The following is a 20,833-nucleotide window of genomic DNA, read 5'->3' on the forward strand; positions in this document are numbered from 1 at the left end:
ACAATGTACATTCTGCCATACTAATCCTCTAGCCTTGTCTTTTCTTTTTCTTTCTTTTTTTTTTTCTTTTTTTAAGAATACAGAGATAAGTCTGGCACCAGTAGACCACATCTGTAATCTTAGCTATTTAGAAGGCTGAGACCAGGAAGATTGAGGTTTGAAGCCAGCAAAGGCAGAAAAGTCCAGGAGACTTCTTCTCCAATATATCCAGCAAAAAGCCAAGGTGGAAGCGTGGCTCAGTGGTAGAGTACCAAGTGAGTAAGCAAGCAAAATAGGAGCCCTGAGGCCCTGAGTTCAAACACTAGTACTAGAAAAAGCAAACAGAATGCAGAATTCAAAACATCTTTCCAGGAATGCAGAGAGAGCATCTCCAGTTCAGGTGTTCCCATTAAGGGTCTCTGAGTGTGGGGGATGAGGGCACAGGGCAGGGTGCAAAGCCCATCAAGGACAATCTCTGCCTCTGTTTCAGGCAATGGCTGCTGGGACAGTAAAGGACAGCTATTTTGGAAATAGAGAAATCAAGAGAAAGAATGTTTTATATATAGATACCTAATTAAAGGGACAAATACACCACTCATTTCAAAATGTGCAAGTCCCAACTCAAGAGATCACATTATTCTTTTTCTATCTGCTATCATTGCTTGTGAGATCTGTATAAACATTGCTATATCCATCTTTGGACATGATGATCCTAGCTACTCAGGAAGCAAAAGTAGGAAAATCATGGTTTGAAATGCAAAGTGAGAATGAAACCCTTACTGGAAGACAAAATAAAAACAAAGGGACTGGAGGTCTGGCTCAAGTGGCAGGGTGATTTCAACCTGTAGAGATATTCTTGTGTGCATCTGTGTATTTGTCTTAGCTGCTCTATAGGGATATTTTGAGGATTGTAAATAAGTACTTTAAAAATTCTATTGTGTAGCTTTAAAGGATCAAATGGAATGTATGTTTTGAAAGAGAAGAAGGAAGTATTTCTTATACTGTTTGATACCTACTGTGCTCTTCTCATAGTGCTCAGATAATACTTGTGGGCTAAACTCACACTATTGAGAGTGGCTCCTGTGTTTTGATACCTCGGTTAAGCATAAGAAATTAGACTTTTAAAAATAGATCAGAGTAGATTTGGGGAATCATATACACAAAGTAATAATACCACCTTATATGCAAAGGGTCAGTTAGCAAAGATATTCTTAATGTATTGTTGATATTCTGGCCAGCTCCCAGGAGAGGCTGACAGAATTTATGCCCAAGACATTGTTCATTGTAATGAACTACAAGAGTTAACACAACTGTCTTCTCTTGGCTGGTCATGGTGAAGCATTACTGCAATCCCAGCTACTCAGATGTGAGAAGTAAGAGGATTGGGGAACGAGGCTGGCATAGCTAAAACTGCAGACCCTATCTAAAAATCAAAGGTATAAAGGAAAAAAATATGGGGTCCTGGTTTAAGAGGTAAAGCTCTAGTCTAGTAAGCCTAAGACCTTAAGTCAAATTCTCAGTATTGGAAAAAAAGAAAAAAAGTTAAATGTTTCATTGTATTTCATTTAAAAAGACACAGAAAATTGTACAGAGGAATTGCTATTCAGCAAAGTTGTACATGAACACAATGAATTTTGATCCATGTCAGCCTTTTCATCATTCTCTTCCAACCCCTCCTGGCCCCATCCATTCTCTCCATTTTCTGAATTTTGTAGGCTATGCTTTGAACACAGGGCCCATGAGTTCTTTGCCGTCCTCCTTCTTTCTTCATTGCATTTTCAGAGATCTCAATGGTGACGATCTACAGTGCCAGTGGCTTCTAACATCTGCTCTGTCAACTACTAGGCCATCTTTCCCCAGCTTAGTCACTTCTCTAGCCATCAGTATTCTTACATATAACTGAGCTATTGGACCTAACCTAATTAACTTCAGTATGAATATTTATGCTGTCTGCTGTTTACCTACCATGGTCCTTGGCACCATCTCTACTCTCCTACCATTTATTTTCCCCTGTTATCTTGGCTATAGTTAAAAACCACTCTAGGTCTCCCTTGGTTATTTACCTCTGAAAGTACTCTTAGGATTTACTGCATGGCTTTTCCTAGAGGGATGCCATGGAAAACAATTATGATTTTTTTTAAGAAAAAAATAAAACATCAATGGAATCAAGCATTTACTTTGGAGGAAAAATGGTTTGTTATCTTGTGAGTGTTTTAATTGGCAAAGTATGAATGCTGTCTGTTTGAAGAACGGACCATAAACGTTACTGGTTTGTGGGCTTTTTTTTTCTACTTCGTGCTCTTTAGCCATCAAGGTTATTTTAGGACAAAGAGCTCCTTCCTATTTCAGTCTTTTGACATTTACTGAACCATTCATCCAATCAATTTTGTATCAAAATGTCATTTGCTTTAAGCATTATATTTCTGATAATCAGCACTATACACTGCATGTATTAAGAGCTCGATAAATATTTATTTATGAGGATAATAACTAATAGTCCTAGAACACTTAATATGTAGTGCTGTGAGTATTACATACTTTGAATGAAATAATACACTAGCCTTAAGATCTTGCTGCCATGATAGTTTATGCCTTTTCTAGATGAGGAAAGTAAAATACCAAGAGATAAAGTAATTATCTTTTTTTTTCTGCCATGAAGGAGATTCTCTTAATCAGGAATTTTTTTTAATATCCATTGATACAGGCTCCACTGGCTTATAACTCTAATCCTAGCTACTCAGGAAGGATTGTAGCCCAAAACCAGTCCAGGAAGGAAAGTCTGTTAGGCTCTTATCTCCAATTAACTAGTAAAATAGCTGGAAGTACAACTGTGGTTCAAGTGGTACAACACCAGCCTTGAGTGAAAAAGCTAAGGGAATGTTCTCAGACCCTAAGGTCAAGCCCTAGTACTGGCAAGAAAAAAAATACATGGATAAATAATTATTATACATTGCCTCATTTTTATTTTTAATTTTTTAATTCAGTCATTTATAATCTCAATTCAACATTTCTATAGTTTCAATATAACCCTCCTATCTCACCCCTCTTCAAATCTGTTTTATTCCCTTCTATTAAGTTTTGGGCCTCACAGGAGCCACTTTCTCCACTGATTGGATCTTCAGGAAAATGTGCATTTTATGCTTTTCTAAAAAGATATTTAATCTCACACATTTATTTCTCCCTTTATTCTTCATGAGTAAAGATCAATAAACACAGAATGATAAGGTGTCCTAGTATCTGTTACATTTCTTTTATTTATTTATTTATTTTTGGTCAGTCAAAGGCTTGAACTCAGGGTCTGGGCTCTGTCCCTGAGCTCTTTCACTCAAAGCTGATGCTCTACCACTTAGAGACACAGTGTCACTTCCAGTTTTCTGGTGGTTAATTGGAGATAAGAGTCTCAAAGACTTTCCTGCCCCATCAGACTTTGAACCATGATCCTCAGATCTCAGCCTCCTGAGTTCTGTTATATTTCTTTTGGGTTCCTTGAGACTCTTTCTCAATTAAAATACTACATACATTAATGGACACCCAGTCCTACTTTTTAAAATCTACACTGCACTTGTAAAGTCCAGATGCTTTTAACTCTACTATAATGTCCCTTGATTCTTTAAATTGATGCAGATGAATAATCTTACAAAATGCACCAAAGAGCCTGAGCTATTTGGAGGATTTCTCCTTAAGCTCATCCTCTCCCACAATAGTGTTAGCTGTGAGAACAAAACCTCCCAGGGGACTGGTTCCCAATGGACCTTTTGGGCTCTTATTTCTGACTCTTTCCTCCAGTGAAGGGAAGTGAGATAAAAGCACATCCTTGCAATTAGTAAATCACTTCTGGTTCCTTCTGAGGCTCCAACTCAAAACATACTATTAAACTCAGGTTACAACAGAATAACCCCTGTTTTCACTATTTTTGATTCTGGTGCCCTGCGTCTTGTATATACATGTTTATAATTTGGGGAGGGCAAGGGAAGGTGCTGAGATAAGGATATAAGTTGACCCATTGTAACAATGAGATGTACAAGACACTATGTTGAAAATAGACTTTAGAACTTTGGGGGGGGGGGAGTAGGGAAGGTGGGGAAGAAAGGAATGGTAGGGGAAAAACAAAGGAGGAGGAAACAAGGCTCACTAGGAAATGTACTCATTACCTTGCTCATGTAACTGTAGCCCCTCTGTACAGTATTTTTACAATTAAAAAGCATATATATATGTATATATATATATATATATATATATATATATATATATCAACCCAGTTACAGCTGGGTGCCAGTGGCTCACACTTGTAATACTAGCTACTCAGGAGGCTGAGATCTGAAGATCACAGTTCAAAGCCAGCCCAGGCAAGAAAGTACTTGAGACTCTTATCTCCAATTGACTACCAGAAACCCAAAGTGATGCTGTGGCTCAATTGGTAGAGCACTTGCCTTGAACTGAGTTGCTCAGGGATAGCACTCAGGCCCAGAGTTCAAGTCTGGGTGCTGACTGACAAAATATCTATCTATATCTATCTGTCTGTCTGTCTGTCTGTCTGTCTATCTCTGGTTACACAGTATATCAATGCATTTTTGTTAAGCCAGATAACTTGATTACAGTATAAACAGTCTTAGGTGTTAGGGGTTAAATCTATCCAGCTAATCTTCTGCTGAAATGAATCCTTATTAGAAGTAATGGCAAAGGATGAAGCAGAGTTTTTGAAGCTGTGCTGGTGGTCCCCCACCCCATGTTGTCATTATAACAAGGGAAGAAAAAGCCCAGCTAGTACATTTGTTCCACCTTACCATGTGATCCTTGTCTGCCTTGGGATTCTGCAGCAAGTCCACATTAGCAGCAGAGCCTCCTGAGCTGTGCCTACCTAGTATTTCAGCTTTTCAGGCTTTCAAACCATGCGCTAACAGAACCTTAATTTTTATAAAAAAAGTATCCATGTTATTCAGATATAACAACACAAAGCAAACTATGACACTCAGCTATTTTTGTTTAATCTCCTGATTTACAACTTGAAGAAATATCTTCCATAAGAAATTACAAGTTTGGCTATTTTCTAGCTCTCTCTGCTCTCTGCTCTCTCCCCTCTCTCTGCTCTCTCTCTGTTCTTTTCTAGCTCTTCTCTCTCTCTTTCCAGCTCTCTCTCTTTCCCACCTCTCCCAGCTCTCTTTCCCAGGCCTTTCCCCACTGCGTGAAGGACCAAGAATGGCCTGGTGCCAGCCGGAATGATGAATAAACCTACCCCTTACCTAAAAAAAAAAAAAAAAAGAAATTACAAGTTTTCAACACTCGTCACTGAAAACATGTACACAAGTGCCTAACCATCAAGTGCCTTCTGGCCCAGGCTGCAGATAAAGCAGGAGTGAGACCGGCAGTGCAGTGGCTTTCCAGGGCCTTAAAAGTGGAGAGGTAACCGTGCACCAACTCATGCCTGTAAACCTAGCTACTGAAGAGGCTGAGATATGAGGATCATGGTTCAAAGTCAGCCCCTGCATGAAAGTCCGTGAGACTCTTATCTCCATTTAACCACTCAGAAAATAGGAAGTGGCACTGTGGCTCAAGTGGTAAAGCACTACCCTTGAGCTGAAGAGTTGAGGGACAACGCCCAGGCCCAGAGTTCAGCCACACAACCAACAAAAATGTTGAGAGGAAAACCCACTTCCTTTTTTATATATTATTATTATTATGATTAATTATAAGGTGATATACAGAGGGATTACAGTTATATAAGTAAGGTTATGAGTGTATTTCTTTGTGAACAGCGTTATCCCCTCCCTCATTTATTTCCGTTTTCTCTTCCCCCGACTCCCCTTCCCCCAAGTTGTAAAGTATATTTCCAACATAGTGTCTAGTGAGTATCACTTTTGCATTTGTCCCACCATTTGTGTGATTCTCCTTCCCTTCCCCAAGTCAGATAAACTTATGTACAAACAAAGGGTACCAAAGCCAGAAACTGTAGCCATGTGGAATAAACCAGAGGAGAAAAAAAGAAAGACAAAAACAACCATAAGGAAAACCTTCTTGTTGCAGAGATCATTTCAGTTAGCATCATTTTATGTGATCATATGTACATAGCTATTGGGCTATTGTGAGGCTCTGCTAGGACTGTTTTAGACATACACTAATTATTACAAATGAGGGGGACCCATGGAGCCTATGTTTCTTTGAGTCTGGCTTACTTTACTTAATATGATTGTTTTGAAGTCTTTTCATTTTCTTTTTAATGTAGCAATGCCATTCGTTCTGATGGAAGCATAGAATTCCATTGTGTATATATACCACATTTTCTTGATCCATTCATCTACTGAGGAACATCTGGGTTGATTCCATATCTTAGCTGAGGTAAACAATGCTGTAATGAACATAGTTGTACTGGTAGCTTTAGTGTGGCCTTGTTTGTATTTGTTTGGGTAAATGCCCAGGATTGGGTTTCCTGGGTCATAGGGGAGCTCTATGTTTAGTCTTTTGAGGAAACTCCACACTGCTTTCCAGAGTGGTTGAACATTGTTTTACATTCCCACCAACAGTGTAGTAGCAATCCCTTTTGGCCACATCCCTATTAGCATCTGTTATTATGTGTTTTCTTAATAATGACCATTGTAACTGGAGTTAGGTGGAATCTCAATGTAGTTTTGGGTATTTTTATAGTCAATTTTTATGTTTCCTTTTTTTCTAACAATTCCTCTCTCACTCTCTCCACTTATAATATTACCAACCAGGAGGAAAATGACCTATTGTTTAAAATTTTTCTGATATTTTCCCAACATGAAATAGCGCTTAACAAGGGCATTTTTCTTCCATCCCTATTCTTGCCATCCTATTCTTACACTAGAGGTCCCGCCTCTGTGCCAGTTGCAGCTGGTTATCCACAACCCCATCTCCCCCAGATGCTACATGTGGAAGACCATAATTCTTCATTCTCTTGAAGGGCATGAAATTAAGAGATCATCAAATAATCTAACAACAGAGACATGTACACAACAGAATTACTACACACACACAAGCATACTCATATATTATTTCCTTTTACCTCTCAGTAGATTTTCCTTTAATATCTTCAAGATTGGTTGCAGCATCTTACCAAGGATATACCAAAATCTATAAATGTTCAAGTTCTTTATATAAAATGCTTTAACTTTTAAGAATAACCTATGAACATCTTCTTATACACGTTAAATCATCTTTAGCTTACTTATAATACATAACACAACGTAAGAGTTATATAACTAGTTACTATACTATTCTGTTTAGTTTAAGAATGATGAAAGTGGTGGAGCACTAGCCTTGAGCTGAAGAGCTGAGGGACAGCGCCCAGGCCCAGAATTCAAGGCCCACTACCAACAATAAATAAATAAATAAGATAAATAAAGCATGATGAAAGGGTTGACATTGATCAGGATGCAATTTGTTCATGAACTAATTTGTTGAATGGTAATTCCTTTCTACAACTACTTAAAGTAATTTTTTTAAAGAAGAAATTACAAGAACAAACATTATTTATATTTAGTTTAAATGCAGTTATTTCCTATAGATATTTTTTATCTCTGATTGAGTCCATAAAATGGAATGCATAGATACAAGGATCAGTTGTACTAAATTTGGGCTCTTTGTACATTTTTGACTCTGTGGATGTATTATACTTGGTATACAGCAGAGATATACTGCATTATGAAAATAATTCGTTAACCCTCATGTTTTAATGAGATTGGACATGCCAAGTATTGCACTAAGAGATATATGCCCATAAACATGTTTCATGTTTAGCAGTGTATGTGTGTGTGTGAGAGAGAGAGAAAGAGACAGAGACAGAGAGAGACACAGAGAGAGGTGCAGTCTTGGAATTATTATGAGAAAGGCAAGCATTCTACCACTTGAGCCACAGTACCACTTCCAGTTTTCTGTTGGTTAATTGGAGATAAGAGTCTCAGGGACTATCCTGCCTGGGCTGGCTTTGAACCATGATCCTCAGATCTCAGCCTCCTGAGTAGCTAGGATTACAGGCATGAGCCACCAGCTCCTGGTTTTTTACTATGATATTTTTACTTCTCACTCACAAGGCCCTCTACTCCTTAGACAAATAAGTTTACCTTTTCATTATGGATACAAAAAGAAAAAGGCTACTTCTACTAAATCCTATAGAGCAATATCCATATATATTTATATTGCTGGTGGTATTCTTAAAATTTTGACATCTAGAAATGACATTGCTTTCAAATTTCCTTCTGTACAAGAAACTTCTCCTTTTGTGAGATTGTCATGAGACAATACTGGTTTATTATCTGAAACAGTACATATATACATTCACAACCAATTCTGGAAACTTTTAAAGAACAGCTCCTTCACTATCATATGTGTGTTATGGTTGGACTATAAAATGTTTCCCACTGGTATACATGTTGGATGCTTAGTCCTAATCTGGTGTCACTATTTTGGGAAGTTAAGGAAATTTAGGAGATGAGGTCTAAGTGGATAAAAAAAAATCATTGCAATTTTCTCCACTTCTCTCTCTCTCTCTCCCTCCCTTCCTCTCTTTGTCTCTGTCTCTGTCTCTGTCTCTGTCTCTGTCTCTGTCTCTGTCTCTCTGTCTCTCTGTCTCTCTGTCTCTCTGTCTCTCTGTCTCTCTGTCTCTCTGTCTCTCTCTCTCTCTCTCTCTCTCTCTCTCTCTCTCTTTCCTCTCAGCCTTCTCCCACAAGCTTCCACCACCATGATATTCTGCCTCACCCTGGGTCTAGAATCATTGGAGCCAAGGTCATAGACTGAAACCTCTGAGCTTAATACAGAATTCCTCCATTCAGGTTGTCTCTGTGAGTTATTGGATCACAAGGATGTGAAAGTAACTAATAAGTACACGTTTTTGAAGTACTTTTTATTTCTACTACTTATGTTGCTTCTATAGCTTATACGCTATAGAATAATCTTATAGCAAAATAATTTTCATCTAGGTATCTTTTTGGTTTGCATTACATTTTAATATATATCCCATGTATGTGTATGTACCTAATATGTAAATACTTGAATTATACTTACAGATGCAAATTAGATGTCAAGGTGTATAATACATATGCTTTGCCTATATAATTGCAAATAAATGCAACAAAGAAAAATAGTGAGGGAGAGGAGATTGCTGGAAAGAGAAGACAAGAGACAATGGTAGGTGTATCTTATACTTGTGATCAGAGCCTTTCTGAGAGGGTCTTATTTAGACACAAATAATAATTTTGTGAAAGTGTAAAAATATCCAAAGACTTGTAACTCTAGCTACTGTGGGAGGGGGGGTTGAGATTAGGAGGATTGTGATCTTAGGCAGGCCTAGACAAAAAGAGAGCAAACAACTGTCCCAATCAATATAAAGCTGGGTGTAGTGGTATGTATCTATCATCCTAGCTATGTGGAAAATATAGAGGATCAGGTGCAGGGTGGCCTGCCCTAAATGTGAGACCCAATTTGAGCCATAATCAACAACAACTAAAAAGAGAGAGGCTGCCAGGCATCTATTATAGGAAACAACAAAAAATGGAAGTTGAGACAAGAGTAACTGTTTTTGAGTTTAGGGAACAGAATCTTCTTATCTTGAGTGAATAACTTTGGAAGCCAAAAACCGTAAACTCTGAAGGCCTAGGATGTTGGAAATCTCTAGTAAGGCTTAGAAATTACTTACTAAACAAAGAGTATAGAGGTAAAGACGTCTTGTTCAATTTAATGGAAAGCCAAGGTAATAATTCTCATTATGATTTGGGTAAGTAGAGGACCTCATTTCCTTATGAGAATGTTGTAGGGAGTCTGAGATTCTTCACTGATGGTTTCTCAGCCTAAAGTGTACAGGCATTGTAGTTGGTGAAAATTCCTCCTACATAGGTTCCATGGTGTAATGGTGAGCACTCTGGACTCTGAAAATTCCTCCTATGCCCAGAAATTCACTACTTGTTCTTTCTTATTTTTAGACCTCCCATATTGTGTTTATGAGTTTTCTCATAGTTACCAACACAAAGGAGAGACAACTTGAATAATTTATTGCTGAAAATTCTTTTGGGATTTCATATGAATTTTTTTTTCAAAAATGTATTTCATGGTAGGCCTATACTCCCCAGCAAAATTTAATACTTTCACCTTATTCATCCTAAGGAAATAAAAAAACAAGGTTCTATTGACATATAACCCATTTCCAATGACCTTGTTTGTGAATTATTTAATTTTCATTTATTTTCCCTTTTATTTTCCAAGTCTAGGGAATTATTACTTCATTACAACTGAAATGGAAATCTTAAAACATCAATTTTGAAATTTTTTTACTTAAAATGTTTTATCGCTTCTGTTATACCAATATACCACAATGCTTTTTGAACTGAGAGAAACCTGAAGAACAAATTTTATCTCCTTTGCTCTGCTTAAAAATAATTAAAGTTTTTCTACTGTGTTACAATCATTTGAAATAATATATGAATATGTTTCCTTCTTATACTTGTAATTATGTGCTACTTGGCTACCAATTCAAGTGGAAATTGCAGTAAAAGCTACTTGGGAGCATGCCATTTGCATTCTCAAGTTACAATTCCTTTAAACAGAATCTGATAACATATAAATAGTTTTCTAGAAGGAACTGCAATATAGTGTCTTACTAAAATTCAAATTCAATACTTATGGAGCTATTGCTCTGAGCTTCATTGTGTAGAAACCCCCAGACCAGCAGAGGCAGCATAGCCTGAGAAATGGAAAATTTGAGGTGACTCCAGTCCTACTAAATCAATAACTCTGAGGATGGGGTTCAGCACTCAGTTTTTTTTTAATTTTATTTTATTTTATTTGTGAACATACTGTACAGAGGAGTTACAATTACATGGGCAGGATAATGCGTACATTTCTTACCAAGCATTGCAGCCTCCTCCTTTGTTTACCCTTCACATCCCTTCCCAGCCTCCCCCCTTCCCCCCAATCCCAATCCTTCTCCTTCCCTCCCCCCTTCCCCCCCCCCCCCGCACCGACGTCCTTTTGGACATGACAACTTGTACTTCTCATTGTTGCAACAGGTCCACCTGTATCCTTAAACAACTGGTTTTTCCCCATCTCCTCCACAAGTTATACTGACATCAAATATAGTGAAAGCAGGAGTTATACTGTGGGGGAGGGACATACAAAGCAACAAAGAGATAATCTTATAAATGCATTAGAAACACATGCATGAAAGAAAAAAACATTAAAATACACATCTAAGGGTTCATTTTCCTGACATCACATTATCTGACCTTTTCCGCTTGACTCATACATATACTAGATATTACAAATAAGGGAAACCATGGGACCTATGTTTCTTTGGGCCTGGCTTACTTCACTTAATATAATTTTTTCCAAGTTTTTCCATTTCCTAACAAATGGGGCAATGTCATTCTTTCTGATGGAGGCATAGAATTCCATTGTGTATATATACCACATTTTCTTGATCCATTCATCTACTGAGGGGCATCTGGGTTGGTTCCATATCTTAGTTATGGTAAATAATGCTGCAATAAACATAGTTGTGCTGGTAGCTTTAGTGTGGTCTTGTTTGTAAACATTTGGGTAAATGCCCAAAAGTGGGATTGCTGGGTCATAGGGGAGTTCTATGTGAAGTCTTTTGAGGAACCTCCATACTGCTTTCCAAAGTGGTTGAACAAGTTTACATTCCCACCAACAATGAAGTAAGGTTCCTTTCTGTCCACATCCCTTCCAGCATCTGTTGTTGTTAGAGTTCTTGATTTTTGCCGTTCTAACTGGAGAGAGGTGATATCTCAATGTTGTTTTGATTTGCATTTCTTTTATGGCTAGGGATGTTGAACATTTCTTCATGTGTCTATTGGCCATCCTTCTTTCTTCTTCAGAGAAGTTTCTCTTTAAGTCTTTCGCCCACTTATTTATTGGGCAGTTGTTTCTTTGAGGATTTGTTGTTGGGGGGTTTAATTTTTTGAGTTCCAAATATATTTCAGATACGAGACCCTTGTCCATTGTATGGCTAGTAAAGATCTTCTCCCAATCCGTGGGCTTTCTATTGATCTTGCTAGCTATGTCATTTGCTCTGCAGAAGCTCTGCAACTTTATGTAATCCCATTTGTCCAACCTTTCTTTGATTTGTTGTGTTTCCGGGTCTCTATTCAGAAAGTTTCGGCCTGAGCCAAGGAGACCTAGGGTTTCTCCTATTCCATCCTGTAATGTTTTCAGAGCAGCACTCAGTTTTTTAACCAACCTTCCACGTGCCTCTGATACATGCTAAACTTGTAAATGATGACTTTTCTGAAGGCTAAGAGAGATCATAGATAAAAGTTATTAATGACTGTAACACAATATGCAAGAGTTAAATGCTATTATATTGATGATAATTAATATTTTCAGAATATTTAGGCACAGGACTGTGTTAATGGGAACATTCAAAAGTGAACAAAAATGGACCTCAATTTCAATTTAAAAAATTATAGTATGGAAAGATTTGGTTATGTGTAAGCCATAAGCGTTGACAGGTAGCATGGAACCAAAATTGTTATGTCTAAGTCAGTCTAGGGTATAAAAAAAGATGTCCAAGGGATAAAAGATCATTGATCTGTGTCCTTAAGGGATACAGACAAGCTAGCCTGATGGATAGCAAGTGAAGCCATCTTCCAATCAGTTGTAGAAAATACTAGGGGTAAGAAAGTAAACACCTCTTTGGTAAAAGGGCTTTGTCTAAGATTTTTGTGAACCCAAAGAAAACTGAAATCAAACCATCTGTTCATTAAGAGACCAGATCAGAAAAAAACCTTTCTTATGTGAACAGAAATCTGCCAGCCATGGGAAAGAATCTGAGTTTGTTTCAGAGAAATAAAATGTGACCTTTATCTGGAGGCAAAAAAGCCAGCATAGAGGCAGTTCCAATACCAGAAGGACTAAGGCATGATCAGCATGGGTCTGGAAGGCTTAGGGTGAAAAGTTCAGAACCATATGCTGGTGGCTTACACCTATAATCCTACCTATTCAGAAGGCTGAGATCTGAGGATCATGATTTGAAGACAGTTGAGCAGTCAAATCTGAGAAACTCCTGTCTCTGACTACTAGGCAGAAGTAAAGGTATGGATCAAATGTTAGAGTGATAGCCTTGAGAGAAACAACTAAACAAGAGGATGAGGACTTGAACTCAAACCATAGTACTATGACATAGCTAACACAATAAATAGAAAACCCACAGAATGTGAGAAGAGAAGATTTTAACCAGCTATGCATCAGACATGGGCCTCATATCTAAAATATACTTAGAGCTCAAAAAATTAACCCCCTCCCCAAAACGAATCCTCAGCGAAACAACAACCTATTTAATAAATGGGCAAAAGACAGAGAGACTTCTCAGAAGAATAATGGCTAATAGATAAATGAAGAAATGTTCAACATTTCTGGCTATAAAAGAAATGCAAATCAAAATAACATTGAGATTCTGCCTCACCCAAGTTAGAATGGCCATTACTAAGAAAACTAATAATAACAGATGATGGTAGGGATGTGGCCAAAAGGGAATGCTACTACATAGTTGGTAGGAATGTAAATTTGTTCAACCACTCTGGAAAGCATTGTGGAGTTTCCTCAAAAGACTAAAAACATATTGCTCCCCTATGGCCCAGGAAACCCAATCCTGGGCATTTACCCAAACAAATATAAACGAGGCCACACTAAAGCTACCAGCACAACCATGTTTATTGCGACATTAGCATTTACCATAGCTAAGATATGGAATCAACCCAGATGCTCCTCAGTAGATGAATGGATCAAGAAAATATGGTGTATATATAGACAAAATAGAATTCTATGCTTCCATCAGAACAAATGGCATTGTCCCATTTGTAAGGAAATGGAAAGACGGGAAAAATCTCATTAAGTGAACTAAGCCAGACCCAAAGAAACATAGGCTGTGTGGTTTTTCCTCATTTGTAATAACTACAATATGTCTAGGATATTCTTAGTAGAGGATCACAATAGCTTAATAGCTATTGTATTTGACCATATAAAATGATACTTATAGAAAGGAACTCCAAGAAATGGAAACAAAAGTTTTTTTCTTAATGTACTGTTTGCAGTTCTTTCCTTTTTCTTTCATTTTTCCCCTTTAGTTTATTCCCTGTTGTCACTGTTTGGTTTTTATTTCTATACTTTTTGTTTTGCTTATGAGTATCTGATTTGGAGAAGGAAAGGGGAATCATAGAAACAGTAGGACAAAGTGTGAACCAATGCAACAGTGATACTCACTAGACACTATGTCGGAAATGAACTTAACAACTTGGAGGGAGGGGTGTCGTGGGGAGGGAGTGGGAGAAAATGAGGAAGGGGATAAAACTATTCAAAAAGAAATGTATTCATTAGCTTACTTACATAACCATAACCCCTCTGTACATCACCTATATGATATTTTTTTTTAATTAAACATAGAGCTTGCCTGTGACTCAGCAACACTACTCCTGGGCATTTATCCAATAGGCTGCAAACAAGGCCACACTAAGTTCACTCCAGTGTTGTTTACCTTAGTCAAGAAGCTGAATGAACCCAGATGCCCCTCAATGGAGAACTGGATCAAGGAAGTGTGGTATATATACACAATGGAATTCTACTCCATAAAAAAAAAGAGAAATACTTAAATTAAGCTAAGTATGCCAGGCCCAAAGAAACAGATTTCATGATTTTCCTCATTGGAGTAACTAGGATGTACCTATAAACCTGCAAACACACTGGATGGTAAAAGAAAAACAATACATTGGGACATGATAAATTATACAGATCTCTAGGCATTCACACAGTGAGAACAAAGGAAGATATTCTTAGGAGAGGATCACATAGGCACAATAGCTATGTGCATCTGACCATATAAAATAATATATATCAAAATGAGCTCCAAGAAATGGAAACAATAGGGTTTTCCTCCCCCCTTCATCGTCATTTTTGTTTTTGTTTCCTTTCACCTTGTCTGTCAGATTGTCTTTGGGAAAATAAATGGGGACAAAGAAATGGAAGGGCAAAGTGTGAACAAATACAGCAGTGGTATTTACTCCACTCTATGTTGAAAATGAACTATCACTTGTGGATGGGGACAGAAGGAAAATCTGGGAGAGAATGAGAGAGGGGTGACATTGTTCAAAAAGAAAGGTACTCATTCTGTAACTGTAACCCCTCTGCACATCACCTTTATAATAACAATAAATAAAATTATAAAAACAGTACCAGCACAAAAGGAGAAAAAAATGGGGTGGTAAAATTGTCTGGACTTCGGTGATTGAGATAAAGTGAAGGTATGAATATAAAAATTTCTAAAATTTTAAACGTCTAAATCATTTTTCAAACAAAAATACATTTCTTTTAGTTTCACCCTTGTTAGAAATTATACAATAAAACGTATTCTCCCCATTTTCCTGAATTGTTGAAAGATGTTGGATGGGTGTTGGCTTTCTGGTCTAAACACCTGAGAGAATGAGTTTGGGAAGGAAATGTTTATTTTGTCTCCTGGTTGTAGACGGTATAGTCCATGGTTGAGGGTTGACTTCATGTACTTGAACAGAACATCAGAGTGGAAGAAGTATATGAAGGAGAACTTTCTTCACCTCATAGCACATAAGAATTGGAAGAGGTATTTGCAATATCTAATATATCTAGTATGAGTCAAGCGGAAAAGGTCAGATAATGTGATGTTAGGAAAATGAACCCTTAGATATGTATTTTAATGTTTTTTTTCTTTCATGCATGTGTTTCTAACGCATTTATAAGATTATTTCTTTGTTGCTTTGTATGTCCCTCCCCCACAGTATAACCCCCGCTTTCACTATATTTGATGTCAGTATAACTTGTGGAGGAGATGGGGAAAAACAAGTCGTTTAAGGATTCAGGTGGACCTGTTGCAACAATGAGAAGTACAAAATGTCATCTCAAAACCAGCTTTACAATGTCGGTGGGGGGGTAAGGATTGGAGGGGAGGGGGGAGGCTGGGAAAGGAGGTAAAGGGTAAACAAAGGAGGAGGCTGCAATGCTTGGTAAGAAATGTATGCATTATCCTGCCCATGTAATTGTAACCCCTCTGTACCGTATGTTTACAAATAAAATAAAATATATAAAGAAAAAAGAATTGGAAGAGGGAATTCAGAAATAGCCAAGGAAAGATATACCTCCAAAGACAAGCCACCAGGGACCTACAGCCTCTAAGTAGGCCACCATGAACACTTCCCAGTAATGCCTTTTGTTATGAATCCATCCAAAGAATTCATCTATTCTTTCAGTCAGAGCCTCTGTGATACAAATATCTTTGGAAATGTCATTCCATATACCCCTTTGGATTAAGTTTCCCTATCCTCTAAAGCATTTCTCTTTCAAATCAAACTGATAAGTAAAATTAGCCTGGTCATCTCAATGATCTGTAGAATGTCCAGTAAATTTAAATATTCAAAGATCAACACTTCTTATGAATTATCCAAGCTTCTGCTTTGGCAGCTATTTTACTTGGGACTTACTAGAACAAGTATAAATAATTAAAATTCGATTTTATGGTTTCAGATTTATTAGAACAATTCAAGTCATTTATAAACCAGAGTACATACACCCTCTGCTGATTCCCAGCAGATTAGTCCATGACCACAAGCTTTGTAAACGTGTGGCTCCTCATTTGTTTTCCCTGGCAGCAAGACAAATGAGCTGGGACTTACACTCAAGTGACAATAGGATGAGAAGAGTTTGCATCCCAGGTGTTTGTGAGTAATAATTGGGTGTTACCAGCCACACCCAGAAATGAGTTATTTCAATAGTGTCTTGGTTACCACCTGCTAATAACAGAATCCCTGTTAGAATTTAGAAAGAATTAGGGTGTTGGCTGTCACTGAAAGAGTCTAATTGTATTTTATTTCTCATTTTTACATCATATTAAGAAAGCGGGCCCTTATGCAGGGAATAGGATGGTTATTTTTTTTCCTTCAGGTGAGCTCTACTTAGTACTTATAAATAATATAAACCATGCTGGAGCTAATTAGTCATGGAAGAAATTAATCCAAACAAATCAATCACTGGTATTCATTGCAGAATGTCCTTGTCTTGTGGCTCATTGATTATTTAGTGGCTTCTTTCTCCAACTTTCCTATTATAATAAGTTGACTCATAATGGTAGCTTGTAGCAGAATTGTCTCGATTTCCCCACTCCCCTTCCACTCAGTTAATGGCCAAGCAGATACTTTGAACAGATGTTTTTCAAGTAAAGTGGGAACAACTGCATTTTCTCCCCCATTGACACGTTCAGTGGGTAGAAAGCTCACATGGGTGTGGGAGAGGAATAAGCATGGAAAGCAGCCAGCATCGACACTTTTTCTTCCCCTACCTGAGTAAGAAATCAAGAACCTTGAGACTTATTCATATTCCAGAATTACTTTGAATGACATTACGTTTTAGAATATTTTTTATCTTTTAAAAATTTTATTATAAAGGTGATGTACTGAGTAGTTACAGTTACATAAGTAAGGTAATGAGTACATTTCTTTTTGAACAGTGTTACTCCCTCCCTCATTTTCTCCCATTTTCCCTCCCCGCATTCCCAGAACTCCCTCCCCCAGGTTGTAAAGTTCATTTCCAACATAGTGTCTAGAGAGTATGGCTGTTGCATTGGTTCACTCTTTGTCCTACAGTTTCTGTTATTCCCTTTCCCTCCCCCCGAATCAGATAAAGTTATATCAAGACAAAGGGTACCAAAATCAGAAACAGTAACCATGGGAAATAAACTAGAGGAGAAAAAAAAAACACAAAAGACAAAAGAAATAACTGCAAATAGTACACTAAAAAAAAAAAAGAAAAAGAAAAGGAAAAAGATAACAACCACAAAAAAACCTTCTTGTTTCCACATTGTGGCGATCATTTCAATTAGCATCATTTTATGTGATCATCTGTACATAGCTATTTGGCTATTGTGAACCTCTGCTAAGACTATCCTAGGCATGTAGTAATTATTACAAATGAGGGGAACCACAGAGCCTATGTTCCTTTGGGAAATGAGACATGGGGATGACAATTTTTTTGCTCTTGCTAAGTCAGTCAAATGTTCACAAACAGAATTAAGGTCATTACTTCTCATATTGGAGTCATCTTTCAGATTAAGGTCATCATTTCTCAGATTGAAATCATCTTTCAGGAGAGCTCTATTGTTAGATATGAGATATAAAGTAAGTGAAGAACAGTCACAATCAGTATTTCCCCCAGAACACAAAAGACTATGTAGCAGACAACCTGGAATGCACTTGACTGCTTTTTAACACACTTTCAAGTGCAGTGTTTGATGAAATTCTCATTCATGTGCACTACTCATTCCATTCTGTAAGTTATAATTATGGCTGTTTCTTGGTGTTTATTTTGCTGAGTTTTCACTTGGCCTTTCTAAGGAATTACACTATTCAAATTCTTCCTTGAATCTACCCTTTGGAAACAAAAATATGTTGCCGATAGTGCATGGCCTGAGTTGACCTTTTCATTATTCTTCATGATTATGCACTCTCTTATTTTTCACTTGTTAGTCCAATTTTGCTGATTTACAAATGAGAAAATACCTAAGCTTTCCTGCACAGACATCCTGTGAAAAAAAATAAAGAAATAAATGTAGCATTTTCTTTCTGAAACATCTTCATGATATTTAATGTACACCCATAATCAGCTTGCAGTAAATGTGTTCACCTGGTTACAGTTACAACAGACAGGATTTTCTACTTTCCCTTCCAGCTCACAGTCCGAGGGAGGTGGCAGCCGAGAAATCCCATTCTGGGCTGTTGCTCAAAGCTGGGTGGAACTTCTGTGCACGTCTTTGCCTGTCATTAATGCTGGTCCCAGAATCTCATTTCAAAGGCTGAAAACCTATCCCTGTCAGGGAGAATTTAACGAAGTCCAGGGATCAGAGTGCCACAATTTAATAATGGAGATTGAGCTTGAGCAGCAAAGATGAAAGTATATATCAAATATTCTTGTAAATATTTCTTCATCCTCCCCCTCCCATCTATGTAACTAGGGATTTTTAAAATAAATGTAAATATTTAAACAGATATGTAAATGGACAGATAGACAGACAGACAGACACATAGATATCTTTGGTAGGTAGATGATAGATATACCGATAAATATAGAGGATAGCATTCATACTATTTATTTCTCAGTATGATTTGTTTTCCCCCATTACATTTAGAATTAGTATTTCTTCCTAAGCATTTTCCTCTGAAACTTATCTTAATAGACACATTCAAATACACACTATTTGCCTAAGGTGTAGTTTACTGTAGCCCTAATACTAGGGGAGCAGCATATTCAAAGTCAAAGTGAACCCAATTAATCCAGGGTGAAAATGTATTTTGTATCTTTTAGCCACACCAGCTTTTACTGGGATAAAATACTGCTGTGCAGGAGTGTCACTGTCAAGTGAGGACTGACAAGGATTCTGGTGATTCTCAAAAGACAAAATAAAAGCCAACAACCCCATCTTCAGTCATCCTCATTTATTTTGATTTGAGTTTCTAACATGTCAGGGCAATCAAATTGTATTTGATTTTCACTTTTTAAGGAATATTTACTTAGCAAAATGAAAGTAATCCAATGGGCTCCCTAGAATCTCTGAGTTCTTTATATTTAAGGAAGCTGATTGCTTTCTGAAGGAATTGCTTTTGAGCATACAAATTCACAAATTTAAAAGAGAGACAGAAAAAAATACAAGTGTAAACTGAATAAGCACTCATATTTATAATGTTTTCCAAATAGGTAACAGGGTTTTACACAAGTATTTACTTTATCTTTTATTCATTTTATTTATTTATTTATTTTCGGTCATGAGACTTAAACTCAGGGCACTGTCTCTGAGCTTTGACACTCAAGGCTAGCACTCTACCACTTTGAGCCACAGCTCCACTTCCAGCTTTCTGGTGGTTAATTGGAAATAAGAATGTCACAGACTTTCCTGCCCCAGCTGGTTCTGAACTGTAACCCTCAAATCTCAGCCTCCTGAGTAGCTGGGATTACAGGTGTGACCACTAGTGCCCAGCTACTTAATCATGTTTACCTTTAAATAGCTGTACAAAGGGATTTCAATTCAACATATCAACTTTTGAGTACAGTGTGTCTTGATCAACATCACCTTTTCCATCAATCACCACCCTATCTAGCTCAACTCCACTTGTCTCCAGTTTCCTAGGCATGTTTTTACTTGTTTACATTAAGTGTTATGACTGTATCCACTAACTATTGCTCTCCTTATGAGTTGGTCCTTCCCTTCCTTTAACCTCCCATCCCCCTAAAATCAGACATATTTCAGCTTTCTCTGTTTATTTTGTTAAACTGTTAATTGTTCAAAAGGGTTGCACCATGGGAACAGGGTCAAGTTGATGCTGTACAAATGGCCCTGTATGTGCTTTCATATATGTTTATATTGTAGATCTAACTTCCACATATGAGAGAAAAGATGCACCCTTTGTCTTTCTGAGCCTGATGTACTTCACACAACATAATTTACACCCAGGTCCATCTATTTCCCAGCAAACAATGTAATATTATTCTTTGTGATAGATGAATAAAATATTATTAGATAGCTAGATCACACTTCCTTGAATTTAAATCTGACTTAAATAAGTAGAATTTTTTAAGGTTTCAAAAACATAAAATCAGAACATCTTAATTCTCTTTTGCAATATGTACTTTAAACTTGGCAGGAAATTCAGACAAACCTACTTTAATCTGTATCTTGTAACTCAGTAAACCAGTATGTGTACATAAACTTTCACATACATATGCACACATACATACCACCCAAAAATTTCGATCACATTTACTACTTAGAAATGAACCTCCTTTCTCTTAAAGGCCCAAGCTGGTCTCCAGTTCTGCATTT

At 37.3% G+C, this 20,833-nt stretch overlaps 1 protein-coding gene across 1 annotated transcript in view; it reads left to right on the forward strand.

The window, feature by feature from the left end:
• Positions 1-20,833, forward strand: part of Malrd1 (MAM and LDL receptor class A domain containing 1) — a 470,497-nt gene that overhangs the window by 421,193 nt on the left and 28,471 nt on the right. The window lies entirely within an intron of this gene.

The sequence above is a fragment of the Dipodomys merriami genome, unplaced genomic scaffold (genome assembly GCF_024711535.1).
Source record: "Dipodomys merriami isolate MVZ:Mamm:240054 unplaced genomic scaffold, mDipMer1.0.p SCAF_4, whole genome shotgun sequence".
In the NCBI taxonomy this organism is placed as follows: Eukaryota; Metazoa; Chordata; class Mammalia; order Rodentia; family Heteromyidae; genus Dipodomys; species Dipodomys merriami.